Source organism: Cetorhinus maximus, unplaced genomic scaffold (assembly GCF_964194155.1).
Source record: "Cetorhinus maximus unplaced genomic scaffold, sCetMax3.hap1.1 HAP1_SCAFFOLD_592, whole genome shotgun sequence".
NCBI classification, from domain to species: Eukaryota; Metazoa; Chordata; class Chondrichthyes; order Lamniformes; family Cetorhinidae; genus Cetorhinus; species Cetorhinus maximus.
In genome coordinates this window covers 20,484-38,961 of record NW_027596534.1, presented here as the reverse complement: position 1 = coordinate 38,961, position 18,478 = coordinate 20,484, and the positions used below count along the sequence as shown (strand labels likewise).

Below are 18,478 nucleotides of genomic sequence, written 5' to 3'. Positions count from 1 at the left end.
AGTTTTCTTACAAACATCTGCTTTCTTTACTTTTCAACATGCACATGTTTCAAAACACAACTTTCTTTCTTTCTCACTCACCCGCACCATCTACACACAAAAAACACGCACGCTCACCCAACGCTCACAGACACCACTCTCATCTCACAAACACTCTACCTCTTTCACTTGCAAATACACCTCTCAAACACTCTCTCAGCTGCACCTTTCGCCTCACAACATTTTCAACCAGCTCTCTGCTGCCGCTCCCGCCCGCTGCTGCTGCTGCTGCTGATACAGCAACAGTCAAAACTCACACCTCAAAGCTCACACACTTTACACAGCTACTCGGAAACGTCTACATCCACGTTCACACAATCCTTACACTGCACAAGGAGCCCATTCCGCCCGTCGTGACTGCACCAGCTCTCCCAATGAACATTTCACTTCGTGCCATTCTCCTGCCTTCTCCACGTAACCCAGCACATGCTTTCTTTTCAAATAATCATCTCATTCCCTCTTCAATTGAACCTGCCTCCGCCACGCTATCAGGCGGTGCATTCTAGACCCTGACCACTCGCTGCTCCTATCACTTTTGCTTCTTCTGCTAGTTACTTTAAACCTGTGCCCGCTCCTTCTCGATCCTTTCATCGGTGCAAGCAGTTTCTCCCTATCTACTCTCTCCAGATACCTCATGATTTTCAATACCTCTATCAAGTCTCCTCTCAGACTTCTTTTCCCCAAGGAATACAGTCCCAACTTCTCCAATCTTACTTCATAACTCAACTTCCTCGCCCCTGGAACCAAACTCGTAAACCTCTTCTGCACTCTCTCCAATGCCTTCACTACCCTCCTAAAATGCAAGTCAAAATGCAATCCATCAGAGTCAGCATGGCTTTATGAAGACTAAATCGTGTTTGACTAAATCGCTAGAGTTCTTTGAAGATGTGACAAGCAAAGTGGATAATGGCGATCCTGTAGATGTAGTATGTCTGGACTTCCAGAAGGCATTTGATAAGGTGCCGCACAAAAGATTAATACACAAGATAAGATCACACGCAGCTAAGGGTAATATATTTGCTTGGATAGAGCTTTGGCTAACCAACAGAAAGCAGAGAGTCAGGATAAATGGGTCTTTTGTGGATGGCAAGCTGTAACTAGTGGGGTGCCACAGGGTTCGGTCCTTGGGCCCCAACTATTTACTTGGATTCAGGAGTAGAAGGTACCATAGCTAAATTTGCAGATGACACCAAAATAGGTGGGAAAGTAAGTTGCAGTGAAGAAATGAGAAATTTACAAATGGATATGGACAGGTTAGGTGAATGGGCCAAAATTTGGCAGATGGAGTTTAACGTGGATAAGTGAGGTTATCCAGTTCAGCTCCTACAGGCAATGGTCACGGTGGTGGTCCCAAGGGCCATCGATCTGGTCGGGCGGAAATGACTCTCGTTCCTCCGGCCTGGGTATTCTGCTGCGGGGAGGCAACTTCACCGTCTCCGAGGTTAAGGAGGTGGTGGGCGGGCGACTCCTCGTAGCAGACGTAATGTACAAGAACGCTCCACTCCGGTTAATTAACGTGTATGGCCCGTCACAAGGAGCTGAGCGGCTGGAGGTTTTTCAGCAGTTCCCACTGCTGCTGGCGACCTCCAGGCCGGTCATTCTGGGCGGTGACTTCAACTGCATCATCGATGCGGCTGGACGATCCGGCAGGGCCGGCAGCAGATTGGACGCTACGTCCAGATCCCTGATGGAAACAGTTAAGGATGCCAAGCTGCACGACGTCTTCAGCAACCCTGCAGACGGAGCGCAGCGTAGATACACCTGGTCGCGGCCAGACGGGTCCATTCGTTCCAGGATAGACTTCCTCTTTGTGTCCCGTGCATTCACAGTCAGATCCACCGAGGTCAAGCCGGTGTTCTTCTCTGACCACTGCCTCCTACTGGCGGACTGCCACTTGGAGAAGGACCTGAGGGTGGGCAGGGGGGCATGGAAGCTATTCGTGCAACTGCTGACCCCAGAGAACATTGAGGAGCTCAAGAGGGCTTATGAAGGTTGGAGAACCATGAAAACCCTCTTTGAGTCCCTGACACACTGGTGGGAAGCGATCAAGGGAAACACCAAGAGGTTTTTCATCCTCAAAAGCATCCAGAAAGCTAGAAAGGAAGAGAGGGAAATGTCCCGACTCCAGAAAAACATGCAGAATCTGCTCCGGCTGCAGTCGGTGGGGGTCGATGTCAAGGAAGAACTCCAAGAGGTGAAGAGCCAGCAAGCCTCGCACTTTGCCTCGGAGGCCTCCAAGATCATCTTCCGTTCCAGAGTCCGCTCCGTGGAGCAGGATGAGACGTGCTCACGTTTCTTCTTCCAAAAGGAACAGAGAGAGAGCTCTGTGATCAGCAGCCTGAATGAAGAAGACAGATCAGTAAAGTCAGCGCAGTCCGACATTTTGAGGATCAGCAAATCCTTTTATGCCGGATTTTATGACGTGAAGCCGACGGACAGCACGGCCTCCCAGTCCTCCTTGTCCTCTATCACGGAGGTCTTAGGCGACAGTACACGGGAGAGGCTGGACAAACCGCGAACTCCTGACGAACTGACTTAGGCCCTTGAGTCCTTCGAGAAGAGTAAATCTCCCCAGAAGCGACGGCTTGCCGGTGGAGTTATATTCGGCTCTGTGGGACTGGATGGGCCCGGACCTGCTAGAAGTGTACGAGAGTATGCTCCTGGCCGGCAGCATGTCAGAATCCATGAGGAAAGGCATCATCACCCTCATCTACAAGCACAAGGGGGGAAGGGAGGAAATTAGAAATTGGCGACCCATTTCGCTGTTGAATGTGGACTATAAGATTCTGTCCAAGGTCATCGCCAACCGGGTCAAATCCGCTCTGGAATTGGTGATCCACCATGACCAGACCTGCACTGTGCCGGGCAGGAAGATCTCGGACAGCCTCGCGCTGCTCAGGGATACGATTGCCTATGTACAGGACAGGTGTGTGGATACCTGCCTCATCAGCTTGGATCAGGAGAAGGCCTTTGACAGAATATCGCACACCTACATGGTGGATGTGCTCTCCAAATTGGGGTTTGGGGAGGGAATTCGAAATTGGATCCAACTGCTCTACACTAACATCAGTAGCGCAGTCTCGATCAATGGGTGGGAAACAGATAGCTTTCCGATTAAATCTGGAGTCAGGCAGGGCTGTCTTCTCTCGCCTGTTCTTTTCGTGTGTTGCATAGAACCCTTTGCCGAGTCCATCAGGAAGGATCCGGGCATAAGAGGAGTGACGATCCCAGGCAGTGGAGGCACTCAGTTCAAAGCCTCCCTGCACATGGATGATGTCGCCGTCTTCTGCTCGGATCCGCTGTCGGTGCGCAGACTGATCCACATCCGCGACCAGTTCGAACTGGCCTCGGGAGCCAAGGTAAATCGTGGGAAGAGCGAGGCCATGTTCTTTGGGAAGTGGGCTGACCGATCCTTTGTCCCCTTCACTGTCAGGGCTGACGGCCTGAAGGTGCTGGGGATATGGTTCGGAGGGACCGGGGCATGCGTTAGAAACTGGAAGGAGCGAGTGTCTATGGTGAAAAGGAAACTGGGCATGTGGGAGCGACGCTCCCTCTCCATTGCGGGTAAGAACCTGGTCATCAGGTGTGAGGCACTCTCGCTGTTGCTGTACGTAGCGCAGGTCTGGCCCATTCCACACTCCTGCGTGGTGGTTATCACACGAGCCATCTTCCGCTTTATCTGGAGGTCAAAAATGGATCGTGTCCGCAGAGACGCGATGTACAAGCCTCTAGATAAAGGGGGAAAAACCGTGCCCAACATCGCCCTCATACTGATGGCCACCTTTGTGTGTGGCTGCGTCAAGCGGTGCATAGACTCTCAGTACGCAAACACCAAGTGTCACTACGTGCTGAGGTTCTACCTGTCCCCGGTGTTGCGAAGGATGGGTCTGGCCACGCTGCCGCGGAACGCTCCAAGTAGTTGGACCGTGCCCTACCACCTGTCCCTCGTGGAAAAATTTATGCAGAAAAACACCTTTGACCACAAGTCCATCAGGCAGTGGTCAGCACGTAACGTCCTAGAGGCCCTGAGGGAAAAGGAGAGGGTGGACCCTGTGGGATGGTTCCCCGAGCAGACTGTCAAAGTCATTTGGCAGAATGCCTCATCGCCAGAACTTTCCAACAAGCACCAAGACGTAGCTTGGCTGGTGGTGAGAAAGGCCCTCCCCGTCAGATCCTTCCTACACGTCAGGAGTCTCACCCCCTCTGCACGTTGCCCTCGAGGTGGCTGTGGTGGGGAAGAGACCGTTGTTCACCTCCTTGTGGATTGTGCCTTTGCAAAGAAAGTCTGGAGAGAGATGCAGTGGTTGCTGTTGAGGTTCATCCCGAGCAGTTCTGTGACACGGGACTCTGTGCTCTACGGGCTGTTCCCAGGGACACACACCGAGACAAACATCAACTGCAGCTGGAGGATCATCAACTCGGTGAAAGAGGCGCTTTGGTCTGCCCGAAACTTGTTGGTCTTCCAGCACAAAGAGTTGTCCCCGACCGATTGTTGCGGACTGGCACAATCCAAAGTCCAGGACTACGTGTTGTGGGATGCACTAAATCTTGGAGCAGCTGCCGCAAAGGCGCAATGGGGAAGGGTCGCTGTCTAAGACCTTTCTACCACAGCGCACCGAGGGACTGGGAACTGTTTAAATCCCCTCGGGCTGTACAGCTCAAAATGAAAGGCTGTAAATGATTGTAATATTGTTTGTACTGATGCACCTGGTGATACATTTTGTAAAAGTTTAACCTGGATTGTACCCTTGTAATGTTGTTATTGAAATGGTTTTGAATGTGATTGAAGATTTTTTATGAATAAAGTATATTTTTGCAAAAAAAAGAAAAAAAAGGTTCTCCCAGGACGAGGCTAGCCCATTGCACTTCGGGTGTGCTAACGCCTGCGATGTCCCCAAATGCGGGATACTCGACTGCAAAATTTGTGGTAGTGGGGGACTGCGTTCGCTCTCTCCCCTGATTCACAATTCAAAAAATAGATTTCATCATATCTTTCATTTTCTCTTCTATTTCCTGTCAGCAACCTTTTCTGAAAAAAAGAAATATATAACCCCCAATGTGTGCTCTTCAAAATCTATACTGGACTGGTTATTTAGTTTTTTCTTTCCTCCTCGCAAATATTATCCAACCCCCATTCTTTTCCTCCCTGTCATTATCAGCCGGCAATTATTCCATCTCTGCATCATTTTCGCCAGACCGTTTGTTTCGTGGCCGCCAAATTACTCGCGCCATTTTTAACCCCGCGTTTGCCCACTCAAAAATCTCTCTCAAACAACCCCCATCTAACACCCAACCCACCATCACAACAGTCCCCACACTCCCAGCACCGCCCCACCCCCTATCTCTCTGGACGTCTGTATAAATACAAACTCATATCAGTCAGCTATTAACTCATATGCATTCACCATTTTAAACATGTAGCAGCGACCCCTCACTATTTCAAACATGAACAAGCACCCTGTCCCCATGTTCATTCAAATTATCCCCCTCCGAAACGAACAGCAGCCTCCCACCTCCTCTGTATAATCTCCCCCTTAATCAGCCCCCTGTGTGACTCCTACCTTCTGAAACTCCTGCCTCCTCTCCCCATGTGTAAAGTCTTTCCCTGCCCCTTCTGCAGCTCACTTCCCCTGCTGTGGGTCCATCAATTCACCTGTGATTATTCCTTGAAGGCTTAAATAGCGCAAAGCGAAGAAATAAACAGAAAGAAAACTGGAGAAAGGCAGATAGAAACCTAAACCCTCAGTAAAATGACCACCGGGAATCCCGTTTAACCGTCAGAATGATCGCGCAGCCCAAATTACACGCATTATCCCTGAATTATAACAAGATTTTAGGCAGCTTCACTTTAGGACTTTTCATTTCCTCTTGTGGGGCTCCTGTTCCTCACACACTGGAGGCTAACATGTAAGTTTTAGATTGCAAGGCTGGGCTACTTTAACCCCAAGATTTTCTTTTTGAAACTCCAGGCCCACAGTCCAACAGGAACTGGTTAACCGGAGCCACCGAAAACCAGGGTCCCGGAGAGGAATTGAAATCTCGGGGTAAGAAACGGACACAAACTCACGTGGGCCCATGGAGCACGGCCTTGGAGAAGGTCTCAGGAAACTCCTGAAGAAGAAGAGTCCTTGTCCCAGTCTGGATCTTCAGATTGCAGGTTTCAAAATAAAAATTCTTTGAGGGGTGGGGGAGAAAATTAATTCCATTAAAACAGAGAGCAAAGAACATTTTCAAACAAAATAACGCAAGAGCCAATGAATCACTCTCAGTTACAACTCAGCAACATCCAAATACAAACAAGTCAAAGAGTTATAAAGCAGATTGAGACAGAGGGAACACACACGCACATTAAGCCAGAGTGGGGACTAGCTCCGCACTCTGGAGGCGGTTTTCGGATTGGGTTCCTAGCCAGGTATATCCTGAATGAGCAGTTTGCAGACTCCACCCCTGGCATGTTGGGATGTCTCTCAATCTGCTCCCCAGGAGGCCTGACCATTGATATGTTAATCCCAGGGCAGGACAACTTTCTGATTCTTCCTGTCCTTTGATGTGTTCACCCCAGGAAAACAATGTTTCAGCCATTTTCTGGTTAATGTTAAAACTTTAACTCATCTTGTCGGGAATGTCACTGCAGTTTGAAATATCAAACACTAAACCCCCAACACAAGACTGTGCAAAGCATGTGGATTGTTACTGAGATTCCGTCTGTGATTTTTAGTGATGTCAGTGTGGATTGTGTAATCTGTGTGTGTGTGAGTGTTGCTGGTCCCATAATGTAACGCAAATGTCTCCTTGCAGCCTCTCAGTACGCCACTCATGGTCCCCTGGTACTTTTTGGATTGTCTGGAGAAGACATTGAAAGAATTAGAGTTAAACAATGCTAACACTAGCTGCACTGCGACGAGTATATGAGAGCTTATTCTTATCCAGGGGTGTATGTCCACATTCAGCCCCCATTCCCACACTTGCTCCCGCCGTCGGATCTCTCAAGTGCTCTTCCGTATCATTGATTAGCCTTTTAAACACCGCCTGTAACACGTAATGCTGATTCCTCACCTTTCGTAAGTCACCTTTAAACTTTGTCAGACTTTCGGGAAGGTGGGGAATTGGGGCCTGCTTAGGTTCCTCATAGTGTTCCAGGGCATGGTGGAGTGTGTCGGAGGCGTTGACTGAGACCTGACCCCTTTGTTGGACGTACATTATTCACGCTGTGTCTGATAGTAACTGGGAGCCGGGGTTCCCTTGTATCCTGAGCGGGTGTGATGGTTTTCTCTGTGGGTAATTTCTAATATACAACCCTCCGTTCGGTTGTACCCGCATTTGTCCAGCACCCCCCCCCCGTTCCAACTGGATGGGAGCAAATTGTGAGGCTACCTTTCCTCCTGCACCCGCTCAGTGATACCCTGTGTATGCCCTCATTCTTGCGTATGGCATGCATATCTATGGGGTAGTACCGGAGGGAGTCATTGTCTCGGATTAACCCAATGTTCTCCACTTGGTACTGAGGGTGTGGGCCCGTGTCTGCTGTGACTGAGGGGATTGCCCATACCTAACACGTTCATTTGGTTTGAGGTGCACTTCTGAATCACCGCATACACCCTGGTCACTCCTTTCAATGTACATGCGTCGATGACGCCTGGGTTCTTGGCCATCCCCCACAACCGGGCACTGTTGATCCAGCCCGGTACCTCCCCACTTTGGATCTGGCCCAGATTTTGTCTTAATTGCCCGATCAGCCACTGGCCGTAAGCTGGCTTTTTTAGGTGCTGCCCTCTTGTCGTTCCTCCCTTTCTATTAATTGGCTGGTGGCTTTAGCATGGGTCTCTATAACGTGTACGCTTTCCAATACAGATGCCACACTCTTGCCCCCTAGGGCCGCTGCCGTTTCACCACCCCTCGCTACTCTTATGAGCAAGCTGCCTCATGATCCCTTTAAGATTCGTGACCTCGGAGTTGATTCCTTGAATGTCGAGAGAGTTTACCAGGGAAGTCCCTGTGTTCACCCCTGTCAGTACATTGTTAACTAACTCTCTCTTCTGGCGGTGGAAAGCAGGATGTCCCCTGAATCTAGTGGCACCCGTGGCGTCGGCCGGCTGATTAATCACAGCCTTACTCAGTAATTTGTACAGTTTTCGTAGGGGCGCTTGGTTACTGCAATACTCAGGCAGTTGCATACCTGCCAGGTTCACAATTACCTGTACAATTTCATGTTTAACATTATCATACAAGAGTTCATCGTCCGTATACAGTACCAGTCCATTCTGTGGCCCAGGGGTCATGTCTGGGCAAGATAGTCTCTGTGGTGTCGTCGTGTCCTGTGATAGCAGGGTGGTGTCGGTCCGGGGGTCCGCCGTTGCAGTCAACTCTCCGTGTTTGGCCCTCAAGATCCAATGCCAGGTATCTGTCATTCCCAAGTCTTCCTCCCCGGGACAGTGACCCCAGTTGTTGTTCTCCTGGGGTGTGAAGGTAAATTGCGAAAAATCTCTCACACACTGTATCTCTCACACACTGTAGCTTTCTCCTTTACGTCCCTCCTTGTGCACAGCCCACGGTGACCCTCCCCGTAGTTGAGGATTCCCCCTTTTCTCTTTCAGATGGCCAGTCCTCCAGATCGGGAATGAATCCTAAACCACTTGGCTAACACAGTACGGACTGCTCGTTGCCCGTTTTCCTCCCACTGCCTGGTAATTTAGTCTTTCTTACTTACATCATACCTTTTCAGTTGTGACCAGTGTTTCCACCTAGCTTTTCCCTTCATATCGGCGCAGGCACGTGAATAATTCCGTACGGTCCAGTCCATTTTGGGGCAAAACCTGGTTGGCTAGGGGTGATTTGAACAAACACCATGTCTCCGACCTCAGCCGGTGGTGACGGGGGTCCCCCTTTTGTCCTCTCTTCTAAATCCCTGATAGCCTGTTGGTCCTTCACTTCCTGTTGTAATTCCTTTAGCTGTCCATCCAATTGCTTAATATCATTTTTAATTTTATCTCTGATGGGTCCCATATCCTCACTTCCGGTGGCTCTGCCCTCTGGCAAGCGCATCGCCCTCCCGGTCAGCAACTCATAAAGGGGTTTATCTTAAATCCAGCATTTTTCAGTGTCCTTATGACTATCAGGAGAGCTCCGATGTGGCCCCTTTCCGATTCTGACGCTATTAGGATATCATCTGCATATTATAAGATTGTACTGTTGTTAGACTCTACGTCGCACGGACTCAGCTTCTCACTCGTGACCCGATGGAGGATGTTGGGGCTGTTGTGGAATCCCTGTGGGAGCCTCGCCCATGTTCACCGTCTCCCTCCCACTGTGAAAGCGAATTTATCTTGGGATTCCTGGTCCAGTGGTATCGACCAAAATCCATTGGCTACATCTAACACTGTAAATATTTTATGTTCGGGTTTTTACAATTAAAGCACACCTCGGGTTTAGGAACGGCTGCTGCAGTGGCCACCATTTCAGTGGGGTTTGTAACCTCACTGCCGACACCTTTATCTTAGTTTTCCCTATGTGGTTATCTACCCCGGTGGCCCATCTTCCTCGATCATATGTGTTCTTGTCTACTAGCCCGGTGTCTAGGATTGACTGGTGGGCCCGGGCCCGGTGTCTAGGATGGCCTGGTGGGCCCGGGCCTGGTGTCTAGGATGGCCTGGTGGGCCCGGGCCCGGTGTCTAGGATGGCCTGGTGGGCCCAGTGTCTAGGATGGCCTGGTGGGCCCGGGCCCGGTGTCTAGGATCGCCTGGTGGGCCCGGGCCCGGTGTCTAGGATTGCCTGGTGGGCCCGGGCCCGGTGTCTAGGATTGCCTGGTGGGCCAGGCTAAGGCCATCCTTGTACAATTGCATAAACTGTACATCGTCTCGGTTCAGCGCAGCACCTACACCCCCGTAGTTACAATATGCCTCAAACTTCCGATTGCCATATTCATGGGCACTCTCGCCCTTTTCTTGTTTTATGGGGCTTGCCCTAAGTCTTGTGCCATTTCTGCTCTAAAGGCTCGGAAATCAGCTTGCTGCTGTGCCTGGTCTGCCTGGTTGTCCGGGCACCGGGGGCACAAGCTCTATCTTAATTGGGGCCACGGGTTATGGTGGTGGTGATTCCCAACCCGCTTCCCGTTGTTCCTCATATCCTGCCGCCTGTTCCACCAGCCCGTTCCAATCTATATTATCTGCGTATTGTGCAGCTACTGGTGGCTGTGGTAAAGCTGCCGAAACTGACATGAGATTTTTTGCCTGGACCAGCTCTTCATTTTGGGATTTGTTGGCCAACATTCGATTTACTTTCTTACTTAACTCTATGTGTTGTCTTAACATTAGGATCCAGGCTTCATCATCTTTGTCTTTTTTCTGATTATCCCACCATTTTCTCTGATCAGCGGGTGAGTCAAATGGGTTCCAATTGTTCTTTCTTATTTTGCCTATCGATTTCTTATTTTTGTCAGCTCAATGCTGTGTCAAGGATCCCTCTGGTCCCCACTCGAGTTTGTCACCACTGGCCATCTCTGGGTAAGACGGTCGGGGTATAGTTGTTGTCAGCGGTACGGTTCTTACCCTGGATCCTTTCTGACCGAACTCGTTACTTGCGGCTAATACCGGATGTAATTATAACAATCTATAAGACAAGCAAACTACCCCACCCTTACCACTCCTTGAACTATTGCCTGGAGCCCAGGTTTCTGATACGCGGGGTGCCTGACACTTCCTGGATCGGGACGGAGTCGGATTTAGTATGAATAAAAATGAATTCACACTGTGACTCATCCCATTTCCCCGTCGGTGTCCTGCATCCTTCGGGCCCTGCTCGCAGCACCAATTGAAAGGTCCGAGGAATACTCTGGGACAAAATTTCAACACTCGGATTCCAGATACAATATTCAAGTGGTTCCTTTACTACACTTTTTTTTTTGCAAAAATAAACTTTATTCATAAAATATCTTCAACCACATTCCAAACCATTTCAAAAACACCATTACAAGGGTACAATCCGGTTCAACTTTTACAAAATGTATCACCAGGTGCATCAGTACAAACAATATTACAATCATTTACAGCCTTTCATTTTGAGCTGTACAGGCCGAGGGGATTTAAACAGTTCCCAGCCCCTCGGTGCGCTGTGGTAGAAAGGTCTTAGACAGCGGCCCTTCCCCATTGCGCCTTTGCGGCAACTGCCCCAAGCTTTAGTGCGTCCCTCAGCACGTAGTCCTGGACTTTGGATTGTGCCAGTCCGCAACACTCGGTCGGGGACAACTCTTTGCGCTGGAAGACCAACAAGTTTCGGGCAGACCAAAGCGCGTCTTTCACCGAGTTGATGATCCTCCAGCTGCAGTTGATGTTTGTCTCGGTGTGTGTCCCTGGGAACAGCCCGTAGAGCACAGAGTCCTGTGTCACAGAACTGCTCGGGATGAACCTCGACAGAAACCACTGCATCTCTCTCTAGACCTTCTTTGCAAAGGCACAATCCACAAGGAGGTGAACAACGGTCTCTTCCCCACCACAGCCACCTCGAGGGCAACGTGCAGAGGGGGTGAGACTCCTGACGTGTAGGAAGGATCTGACGGGGAGGGCCTTTCTCACCACCAGACAAGCTACGTCTTGGTGCTTGTTGGAAAGTTCTGGCGATGAGGCATTCTGCCAAATGACTTTGACAGTCTGCTCGGGGAACCATCCCACAGGATCCACCCTCTCCTTTTCCCTCAGGGCCTCTAAGACGTTACGTGCTAACCACTGCCTGATGGACTTGTGGTCAAAGGTGTTTTTCTGCATAAAGTTTTCCACGAGGGACAGGTGGTACGGCACGGTCCAACTACTTGGAGCGTTCAGCGGCAGCGTGGCCAGACCCATCCTTCGCAACACCGGGGACAGGTAGAACCTCAGCACATAGTGACACTTGGTGTTTGTATACTGAGGGACTACACACCGCTTGATGCAGCCACACAAAGGTGGCCATCGGTATGAGGGCGATGTTGGGCACGTTTTTTCCCCCTTTATCTAGAGGCTTGTACATCGCGTCCATGCGGACACGATCCATTTTTGACCTCCAGATAAAGCGGAAGATGGCTCGAGTGATCGCCACCACGCAGGAGAGTGGAATGGGCTAGACCTGCGCCACGTACAGCAACAGCGAGAGTGCCTCACACCTGATGACCAGGTTCTTACCCGCATTGGAGAGGGAGCTTCGCTCCCACATGCCCAGTTTCCTTTTCACCATAGACACTCACTCCTTCCAGTTTCTAACGCATGCCCTGGTCCCTCCGAACCATATCCCCAGCACCTTCAGGCCGTCAGCCCTGACAGTGAAGGGGACAAAGGATCGGTCAGCCCAGTTCCCAAAGAACATGGCCTCACTCTTGCCACGATTTACCTTGGTACCCGAGGCCAGTTCGAACTGGTCGCAGATGTGGATCAGTCTGCGCACCGACAGCGGATCCGAGCAGAAGACGGCGACGTCGTCCATGTACAGGGAGGCTTTGACCTGAGTGCCTCCACTGCCTGGGATCGTCACTCCTCTTATGCCCGGATCCTTCCTGATGGACTCAGAAAAGGGTACTATGCAACACACGAACAGGACAGGGGAGAGAGGACAGCCCTGCCTGACTCCAGATTTAATCGGAAAGCTATCAGATTCCCACCCATTGACTGAGAGTGCGCTAGTAATGTTAGTGTAGAGCAGTTGGATCCAATTGCAAATTCCCTCCCCAAACCCCATTTTGGAGAGCACATCCACCATGTAGGTGTGCGATAATCTGTCAAAGGCCTTCTCCTGATCCAAGCTGATGAGGCAGGTGTCCACACCCCTGTCCTGCACATAGGCAATCGTATCCCTGAGCAGCGCGAGGCAGTCAGAGATCTTCCTGCCCGGCACAGTGCAGGTCTGGTCAGGGTGGATCACCAATTCCAGAGCGGATTTGACCCGATTGGCGATGACCTTGGACAGAATCTTATAGTCCACATTCAACAGTGAAATGGGTCGCCAATTTCTAATTTCCTCCCCTTCCCCCCTTGTGCTTGTAGATGAGGGTGATGATGCCTTTCCTCATGGATTCTGACATACTACCGGCCAGGAGCATACTATCGTACACTCCTAGCAGGTCTGGGCCGATCAAGTCCCACAGAGCCGAATACTACTCCGCCGGCTAGCCGTCGCTTCCGGGAGTTTTACTCTTCTCGAAGGACTCAAGGGCCTTAGTCAGTTCATCAGGAATTAGCGGTTTGTCCAGGCTCTCCCGTGTACTGTCGTCTAAGACCTCCGTGATAGAGGACAGGAAGGACTGGGAGGCCGTGCTGTCCGTGGGCTTCACGTCATACAATCCGGAATAAAAGGATTTGCTGATCCTCAAAATGTCGGAGGGCGATGACTTTACTGAGCCGTCTTCTTCCTTCGGGCTGCTGATCACAGAGTGTACCTTTTGGAAGAAGAAACGTGAGCACGTCTCATCCTGCTCCATGTAACGGACTCTGGACCGGAAGATGATCTTGGAGGCCTCCGAGGCAAAGGGCGAGGCTTGCTGGCTCTTCACCTCTTGGAGTTCCTCCTTGACATCGACCCCCATCGACTGCAGCCGGAGCAGATCCTGCATGTTTTTCTGGAGTCGGGACATTTCCCTCTGTTCCTTTCTAGCTTTCTGGGTGCCTTTGAGCATGAAAAACCTCTTGATGTTTCCCTTGATCGCTTCCCACCAGTGTATCAGGGACTCAAAGAGGGGTTTCACGGTTCTCCAACCTTTGTAATCCCTCTTGAGCTCCTCAATGTTCTCTGGGGTCAGCAGTTGCAGGTTCAGCTTCCATGCCCCTCGGCCAAGCCTCTGGTCTTCTTGAACCACTGCAGTCCATGTAGTGTAGGTACACCCACAGTGTTTTTAGAGTGGGAGTTTCAGGATTTTGACCCAGCGACAGCGAAGGAAAGGTGATATGTTTCCAAATCAGGATGGTGCGTGATTTGGAGGGGGACTTCCAGGCGCTGGTGTTCCCATGTATCTGCTGCCCTTGTCCTTCTAGATGGTAGTGGTCATGGGTTTGGAAGGTGCTGTCTAAGGAGCCTTGGTGAGTTCCCGCAGTGTATCTTGTAAATGATACACACTGCTGTTACTGAGCGTTGGTGGTGGAGGGAGCGAATGTTTGTGGATGGGGTGCCAATCAGCGCGCTGCTCTGTCCTGGATGGTGTTGAGCTTTTTGAGTGTTGTGGCAGCTGCACTCATCCAGGCAAGTGGGGAGTATTCCATCACATTCCTGACTTGTGCCTTGTAGGTGGTGGACAGGCTTCGGGGAGTCAGGTGGTGAGTTACTCTCCACAGGATTCCTAGCCTGTGGTCAGCTCTTGTAGCCACAGTATTTATACAGCTAGTCCAGTTCAGTTTCTGGTCAATGGCACCCTCAGGATGTTAATAGTGGGGGATTCAGTGATGGCAATGCCATTGAATGTCAAGGGGCGATGGTTGGATTCTCTCTTGTTGGAGATGGTCATTGCATGACACTTGTCTGGCACCAATGTTACTTGCCACTTGTCAGCCCAAGCCTGGATATTGTCCAGGTCTTGCTGCATTTGGACATGGACTGCTTCAGTATCTTCAACCATCAGCAAACATCCCCACTTCTGACCTTATGATGGAAGGAAGGTCATTGATGAAGCAGCTGAAGATGGTTGTGCCGAGGACACGACGCTGAGGAACTCCTGCACTGATGTCCTGAACCAAGATGACTGACCTCCAACAACCACAACCATTTTCCTTTGTGCTAGGTACGCCTCCAACCAGTGGAAGGTTTTCTCCCGATTCCCATTAACTCCAGTTTTGCTAGGGCTCCTTGATGCCACACTCAGTCAAAAACAGCCTTGATGTCAAGGGCAGTCAATCTCACCTCACCTCTGGAGTTCAGCTCTTTTATCCGTGTTTGAACCAAGGCTGTAATGAGGTCAGGAGCTGAGTGACCCTGGCGGAGTCCAAACTGGGCATCAGTGAGCAGGTTATTGCTAAGCAAGTGCTGCTTGGCAACACTGTTGATGACCCCTTCCATCACTTTACTGATGACCAAGAGTAGGCTGATGGGGCGGTAATTGGCCAGATGGGATTTTTCCTGCTTTTTGTGTACAGGACAAATCCGGGCAATTTTCCACATAGCCGGGTAGATGTCAGTGTTGTAGCTGTACTGGAACAGCTTGGCTAGGGGCGTGGCAATTACTAAAGCACAAGTCTTCAGTAGCATTGCCGGAATATTGTCAGGGCTGATAAAGACCTGTACTGATATACATAGAAGACAGAGGGTAGCAGTGGAAGGGTGCTTTTCTGAATGGAGAGCTGTGACTAGTGGAGTTCCACAGGGATCAGTGCTGGGACCATTGCTGTTTGTAGTATACATAAATGATTTGCAGGAAAATGTAACTGGACTAATTAGTAAGTTTGCAGACGAGACCAAGGTTGGAGGAGTTGCAGATAGTGAAGAGGATTGTCAAAGGATACAACGGGACATAGATCGGTTGGAGACTTGGGCGGAGAAATGGCAGATGGAGTTTAATCCGGACAAATGCGAGGTAATGCATTTTGGAAGGTCTAATACAGGCAGGAATTACACAGTAAATGGCAGAACCATTAGTGCATCGACGGGCAGAGGGATCTGGGTGTACAGGTCACTGAAAGTGGCAACGCAGGTGGATAAGGTAGTCAGGAAGGCATATGGCATGCTTGCCTTCATCGGCAGGGGTATTGAGTATAAAAGCTGGAAAGTCATGCTGCAGCTGTATAGAACCTTGGTTAGGCCACACTTGGAATATTGCGTGCAATTCTGGTCACCACATTACCAGAAGGATATGGAGGCGTTGGAGAGGGTGCAGAGGAGGTTTACCAGGATGCTGCCTGGTCTGGAGGTTATTAGCTATGAGGAGAGGTTGGAGAAACTCGGATTGTTCTCACTAGAGCGACGGAGATTGAGGGGCGACTTGATCAAAGTTTACAAAATTATGAGTGGCATGGACAGAGGAGATAGTCAGAAGCTTTTTCCCTGGGTGAAAGAGTCAATTACTAGGGGACATAGATTTAAGGTGAGAGGAGGAAACTATAGAGGAGATGTGTGGGGCAAGTTTTCTACGCAGAGGGTAGCGAGTGTCTGGAATTCGCTGCCAGAGGAGGTGGTGGAAGCAGGTACGATAGTGGTGTTTAAGAGGCAGCTTGACAAATACATGAATAGGATGGGAATAGAGGGATACGGACCCCGGAAGTGCAAAATGTTTTAGCTGACGGGCAATATGATTGGCACAGGCTTGGAGGGCCAAAGGGCCTGTTCCTGTGCTGTACTTTTCTTTGTTCTTTGATAAAGACCTGTGTGTGTGTTAATACTCATGTATTCTCTCGATGATTTATCCAGTTCTAATTGTTGGATGGTTGGCTCATATCCACTATTGTATAGGACTTGCCTCCAGCCAGCTTTGCATACAATTGGTCTATCCTTGGAATGGGGCAGTTGTCTGGTTTTGCTGCCTTATTCACTGTCAACTTATACTTCCCACCAATTCCTATGGTTTGGTCAGGCTTAACCACTGGAACTATGAGTGCTGCCCACTCTGAGAATTGGACAGCTTGGGCGATGCCCAGTTTTTCTAACTGGCACAGTTCTGCATCCGCCTTCTCCTTCAATGCATAAGGCACAGGTCCGGTCTTAAAGAAACGTGGTGTCACCTGTGGATCCACATATATCGTGGGCTTTTAACTTCCCTGATTAATCCCAAAATACCATGGCGTATTTCCTTAGCAGTTCAGGAACTCCTGTTTTCAGGTGAAATATCTCAGACCAGTCAAGCTTGATCTTCTGTAACCAGTCTCGGCCTAACAGACTGGGTCCTTCTCCAGTCACTATTATCACAGGCAGCTGGGCTGTCTGTTGCCTGTAAGACACTGGTGCTGTGGCGATCCCCTTTACCTGAATAGATTCTCCAGTGCAATATCTTTAATTTAGCGGTTCTCTGCTCCAGGTTTACTAACTTTCTACCTTTAGTCAGGGATCTGAAAGTGTGCTCTCCCACCACTGTAGTTGAGGCCTCCATATCCACCTCCATTATTAATGGCTTCTCATTAACTTGGATTGTGACAGTGATGGATTCGGTTTTTACAGCTGTTACATTACACAGTGAATAGATGTCGGTGTCAGCAGCTTCAGGTTCTGCTGTATTCTTTAATTCAATCTTCTTGGTTTGATGCTTTGTGGGCTGTTTCGACCCTTCTTATGGCAATAATGACATTCTGCCTCCTTGAATTTACAGCTCTCTGGCACATGGTCACCTCCACATCTATAACAACTTAATCTTGGAGCCGCTGATGAATTCTTTCTTTTGATAAAGGACTTTTCATGGTTTTAACAGCAGACATTGCATCTCCCCTCGATGCTGTGGGTCTGGTTTCCACGCCACACTCAGCAGCAGGTTCCTGCCCCACATGAAGAACAGCGCCATGTTGTATGTGTACAAAGCCTGCCAGTCTCTCACTGCACTTTCCATGGCGAGGGAGATTCCTTGGGTACGCTTAAAGACGATGTTTACCTCGGTGAGTGAAAGGCGCTCTGTGGCATCGTCTTGAACTCCACAAACTAATCGGTCCTGCAGCAAATCATTTACCGTGTTCCCGATGTCAGTGTTCTGTCAGTGCACCCCATCTCTGGGAAGCAGCAACGCCCCTGAGGGGGAATGGATCAGAGAGATTTCTCCAGCAGAGAACAATCCAAACCTCGCTCCTTGCACGAACCCCCCGTTGTCACCTGAGCGGAACATTTCCAACGGGGCGGTTCTGGGCTGTTTCCTCAGCCCGTCAAAAGCGAGACAATTTGCAAACACTATGGGTTTGTAGGAGCAAACCAAAGGACTGGAACTGACAAAAACAACAGGACTGGTAAGTGAGAAAATGCATTAAAATGGGGATCAAGATTGAGTCCATCAACGTGTGTAGCGTTAAATCTGCTACGCGATGTGTTGCAACCTTGGATTACCTTGCCAAGGTCAAAGCTGACCTGTTGTTTCTGCAGGAGTGTGCAATACTGCACCTCAGCTCCTACAGGCAATGGGCACGATGGTGGTCCCAAGGGGCATCACTCTGGTCGGGAGGAAACGACTCTCGTTCCTCCGGCCTGGGTATTCAGCTGCAGGGAGGCAATGTCACCATGTCCGAGGTTGAGGAGGTGGTGGGCGGGCCCCTCCTCGTAGCGGACATTATTGTACAAGAATGCGCCACTCTAGTTAATTAACATGTATGCCCCGGATCAAAACAGCGAGTGGCTGGTTGTCCTTCAGCAGCTCCCACTTCTGCTGGCGACTTCCAGGCTGGCCATTCTGGGCGGTGACTTCAGCCGCATCATCGATGGAGCTGGACAATCTGGCAGGGCCGACAGCAGACTGGACACCACGTCCAGATCCCTGATGGAAATAGTAAAGGATGGCAAGCTGCACAACGTCTTCAGCAACCCTGCAGAT

At 50.1% G+C, this 18,478-nt stretch overlaps 1 pseudogene; it reads left to right on the top strand.

The window, feature by feature from the left end:
- Nucleotides 1–4,846: 4,846 nt before the first annotated feature.
- Nucleotides 4,847–4,998, top strand: LOC144674221 (U1 spliceosomal RNA; annotated as a pseudogene).
- The last annotated feature ends 13,480 nt before the right edge of the window (nt 4,999–18,478 follow it).